This window comes from Schistocerca serialis, unplaced genomic scaffold (genome assembly GCF_023864345.2).
Source record: "Schistocerca serialis cubense isolate TAMUIC-IGC-003099 unplaced genomic scaffold, iqSchSeri2.2 HiC_scaffold_1145, whole genome shotgun sequence".
Classification (NCBI taxonomy): domain Eukaryota; kingdom Metazoa; phylum Arthropoda; class Insecta; order Orthoptera; family Acrididae; genus Schistocerca; species Schistocerca serialis.
In genome coordinates this window covers 45,001-50,000 of record NW_026047343.1, presented here as the reverse complement: position 1 = coordinate 50,000, position 5,000 = coordinate 45,001, and the positions used below count along the sequence as shown (strand labels likewise).

At 50.9% G+C, this 5,000-nt stretch overlaps 1 non-coding gene across 1 annotated transcript in view; it reads right to left on the bottom strand.

Moving 5' to 3' along the window:
- LOC126432629 (small subunit ribosomal RNA) overlaps window positions 1–747 on the bottom strand; it is a 1,909-nt gene extending 1,162 nt beyond the window's left edge. Inside the window, exon 1 of the ribosomal RNA XR_007578105.1 lies at window positions 1–747. This exon is cut by the window's left edge and continues 1,162 nt beyond it. This is a non-coding gene — a ribosomal RNA (small subunit ribosomal RNA).
- Between the last annotated feature and the right edge of the window lie 4,253 nt (window positions 748–5,000).

The following is a 5,000-nucleotide window of genomic DNA, read 5'->3' as shown; positions in this document are numbered from 1 at the left end:
CGCACGCCTTCGGCTCGCCCCACCGGCAGGACGTCCCACGATACATGCCAGTTAAACACCGACGGGCGGTGAACCAACAGCGTGGGACACAAATCCAACTACGAGCTTTTTAACCGCAACAACTTTAATATACGCTATTGGAGCTGGAATTACCGCGGCTGCTGGCACCAGACTTGCCCTCCAATAGATACTCGTTAAAGGATTTAAAGTGTACTCATTCCGATTACGGGGCCTCGGATGAGTCCCGTATCGTTATTTTTCGTCACTACCTCCCCGTGCCGGGAGTGGGTAATTTGCGCGCCTGCTGCCTTCCTTGGATGTGGTAGCCGTTTCTCAGGCTCCCTCTCCGGAATCGAACCCTGATTCCCCGTTACCCGTTACAACCATGGTAGGCGCAGAACCTACCATCGACAGTTGATAAGGCAGACATTTGAAAGATGCGTCGCCGGTACGAGGACCGTGCGATCAGCCCAAAGTTATTCAGAGTCACCAAGGCAAACGGACCGGACGAGCCGACCGATTGGTTTTGATCTAATAAAAGCGTCCCTTCCATCTCTGGTCGGGACTCTGTTTGCATGTATTAGCTCTAGAATTACCACAGTTATCCAAGTAACGTGGGTACGATCTAAGGAACCATAACTGATTTAATGAGCCATTCGCGGTTTCACCTTAATGCGGCTTGTACTGAGACATGCATGGCTTAATCTTTGAGACAAGCATATGACTACTGGCAGGATCAACCAGGGAGCTGCGTCAACTAGAGCTGAGCAGCCGGCCGCCCGGGAGTGTGTCCCGGGGGCCCGCGCGAACACGCAAGCGTCCGCTCAATTATTCTGCAAACAGGAGGAGGCTGAGCTCCCCTGCACAACACACCTCGAAACCCTCTCAGGTCCCGGCGGCGCGCAGCGCCGTCCTAAGTACTTGGTCGGGTTCGAGAGAGGCGCAATCGCCCGGAGTTAGGCGAGTAGACGCTTTAGGTGCGACCACCCGTGCTCCCAACTGAGCTTGCCGCTGCCGACAGAGGCCCGGGAGCGTGCTGTCGTGGCATTGCCGGCGGGAGACAACACGCGCCACCTACGGTGACCGGCAGCTCCAACGCCAGCGCCACAGAAGGACAAAAGCCCCACTTGGGTGCCGAAGCGAACTCTCCCAGCACAGCGCACGCGCCAACACGTCCGCACAGCTGCGATACAAACCACCTGCGAGAACCGCTGGGGCGACCGAGCAGCAGACGGCGTCGCGGCGCCGAGCGCCGGGCGGCGGCGCATCCTCAGCGCACACAGTCCTCAATCGGACCAGCACACTGCAGATGGCCACCGCGCTTCGCACCGGGCCCGCGAGGACCTACTTTGGCCGCAAGGCGCCGCGAGCAGGGGGCGCCGGCGCGCAGCTGCGCCGCCTGCCGCGTCCGTCGGCCGGCGCGCCTGCCACTGGCCGCCCCCACCAGCCGGCTGTAGCGCGTGCGCCCACGCACCGCGCTGCCAGCACGCCGGGCGGCCCCCCCTCACCGGCCGGGGACGGTCCCACCCAGCCACCGCCGCGTATCGCCTCACACCCAGATCCCCTTTCGCGTTCGTGGGCATGGTGGGTCCCCTTTCACGTTCGTGGGCATGGTGGGTATCCCTGAAACAACCGGTTAATAGCTCGACCGATCGTCGCCAACACTGATTCACCTCTAGCGAGAACAACCGCACCACAACGGGTTACCTGTTGTTCATTTGCGTAACGTCACCAGCAAACGTAGACGTCCATCGCCATTTGCAACGAGTATTGCATGCCTGTGTCAGGTGTCACAACACACTACGTCTGCCCACATAGACGCAACAACATGTGCACGCCTCGAGAACACGTGGAAGGTAGCCCCCGTACGTATGCGGTGTCCATTGCGCGAACGACTGTCAGCCGGCCTCTGCAGGATGTCGCAGATGTGGAACGCGGTGCAACATGCTATCACGGTGTGTGAGAAGAGACGACTACGTCCGAATACACGCTCCACTACATCAACAGACTGCTCATGCTGATCGCCATCCAGGGCGTCCGTTCCTCCCACACGTCTGAATGGCGTACCACACTGCAATCCAGCTCTTATAGGGAGACGACACGTAGCTGCGTGCACAATATTTGGACTGTATGGTCTGCCGTTGCTAGGCGCAGTCGTCGTACGGTCACACATGTGCCACGATGTATCATTCAGTACATACGGACCAATGTGCAGTACAGTTTGTGGGTTTTGCGTACATCGGCGGACAGGTGACAGGCCGTACCACAACGTAGGCTGAGTACGTCGGCATGCGAAGGGCATTGAACATGCAAACTTCTCAACGACCAGCTTGCGAAGGCAGGGGGGAAGGGGGGGGGGCATGTACGTCCTGCTGCTATCCACATTACAGTGTATAGCAGGAGCATGTGGAAAGTCAGCAACACCTGCAAGGTGTTTAACATGACGCGATACACAGGGGACCGGGCAGTGCGAATAGCGAACTATATTGCGAGGGTTGCGGTTAGGCAACACTACACTAATTTAACGAGTTGCATAACAATTACAGAGCAGGTTCAGCGACAACGTGCGTCAGGTTAAGGCGCAATATAGGTTAGGTTGAGGCACAATATAGGTTAGGTTAAGGCACAACATGGGTTACGTTAAGGCACAAATTGGGTTACGTTAAGGCACAACATGGGTTACGTTAAGGCACAACATGGGTTACGTTAAGGCACAAATTAGGTTACGTTAAGGCACAAATTAGGTTACGTTAAGGCACAAATTAGGTTACGTTAAGGCACAAATTAGGTTACGTTAAGGCACAAATTAGGTTACGTTAAGGCACAAATTAGGTTACGTTAAGGCACAAATTAGGTTACGTTAAGGCACAAATTAGGTTACGTTAAGGCACAAATTAGGTTACGTTAAGGCACAAATTAGGTTACGTTAAGGCACAAATTAGGTTACGTTAAGGCACAAATTAGGTTACGTTAAGGCACAAATTAGGTTACGTTAAGGCACAAATTAGGTTACGTTAAGGCACAAATTAGGTTACGTTAAGGCACAAATTAGGTTACGTTAAGGCACAAATTAGGTTACGTTAAGGCACAAATTAGGTTACGTTAAGGCACAAATTAGGTTACGTTAAGGTACAATATGGGTTAGGTTAAGGTACAATATGGGTTAGGTTAAGGTACAATATGGGTTAGGTTAAGGTACAATATGGGTTAGGTTAAGGTACAATATGGGTTAGGTTAAGGCACAACGTAGGTTAGGTTAAGGCACAACGTAGGTTAGGTTAAGGCACAACATAGGTTAGGTTAAGGCACAACATAGGTTAGGTTAAGGCACAACATAGGTTAGGTTAAGGCACAACATAGGTTAGGTTAAGGCACAACATAGGTTAGGTTAAGGCACAACATAGGTTAGGTTAAGGCACAACATAGGTTAGGTTAAGGCACAACATAGGTTAGGTTAAGGCACAACATAGGTTAGGTTAAGGCACAACATAGGTTAGGTTAAGGCACAACGTAGGTTAGGTTAAGGCACAACGTAGGTTAGGTTAAGGCACAACGTAGGTTAGGTTAAGGCACAACGTAGGTTAGGTTAAGGCACAACGTAGGTTAGGTTAAGGCACAACGTAGGTTAGGTTAAGGCACAACGTAGGTTAGGTTAAGGCACAACGTAGGTTAGGTTAAGGCACAACGTAGGTTAGGTTAAGGCACAACGTAGGTTAGGTTAAGGCACAACGTAGGTTAGGTTAAGGCACAACGTAGGTTAGGTTAAGGCACAACGTAGGTTAGGTTAAGGCACAACGTAGGTTAGGTTAAGGCACAACGTAGGTTAGGTTAAGGCACAACGTAGGTTAGGTTAAGGCACAACGTAGGTTAGGTTAAGGCACAACGTAGGTTAGGTTAAGGCACAACGTAGGTTAGGTTAAGGCACAACATAGGTTAGGTTAAGGCACAACATAGGTTAGGTTAAGGCACAACATAGGTTAGGTTAAGGCACAACATAGGTTAGGTTAAGGCACAACATAGGTTAGGTTAAGGCACAACATAGGTTAGGTTAAGGCACAACATAGGTTAGGTTAAGGCACAACATAGGTTAGGTTAAGGCACAACATAGGTTAGGTTAAGGCACAACATAGGTTAGGTTAAGGCACAACATAGGTTAGGTTAAGGCACAACATAGGTTAGGTTAAGGCACAACGTAGGTTAGGTTAAGGCACAACGTAGGTTAGGTTAAGGCACAACGTAGGTTAGGTTAAGGCACAACGTAGGTTAGGTTAAGGCACAACGTAGGTTAGGTTAAGGCACAACGTAGGTTAGGTTAAGGTACAACGTAGGTTAGGTTAAGGTACAACGTAGGTTAGGTTAAGGTACAACGTAGGTTAGGTTAAGGTACAACGTAGGTTAGGTTAAGGTACAACGTAGGTTAGGTTAAGGTACAACGTAGGTTAGGTTAAGGTACAACGTAGGTTAGGTTAAGGTACAACGTAGGTTAGGTTAAGGTACAACGTAGGTTAGGTGAAGGCGCAATGTAGGTTAGGTTAAGGTACGATATACCTTAGGTTAAGGTACAATATCGCTTAGGTTAAGGTACAATATAGCTTAGGTTAAGGTACACGTTGTAGGGAAAGGTGTATTTTGGGGGGGGAGGGGGCGGCAGGTTCGTTGATAGTGATTATCGTAAGTGCATGCCTGCGGGATCATCCGATTTGTCACGTCAGGATGCACTTGTGGCTCATGACAGGCGGCGCTCCGATTCCAAGGTTGTGGCAGATCTGTGTCTTTCATTCCTGCCATTGTTTGTGTACTGTGACAGGAGGCAGTATTGTGATGTTGGGTGCACCCCTGTGTAGGACATGTGTGGGTGTTCGTGGCTTAGCTGAGCAATGGCGGATGTCGGAAGGGTGGGATATTCTGTTTTCTGGGTGGACCTCCCGGTCTGGTTATGATAGTGTGGATTGTGTAATGTGGCGGAGAGGATGCACCGGATGTTCTTCCATGCTGGTGGT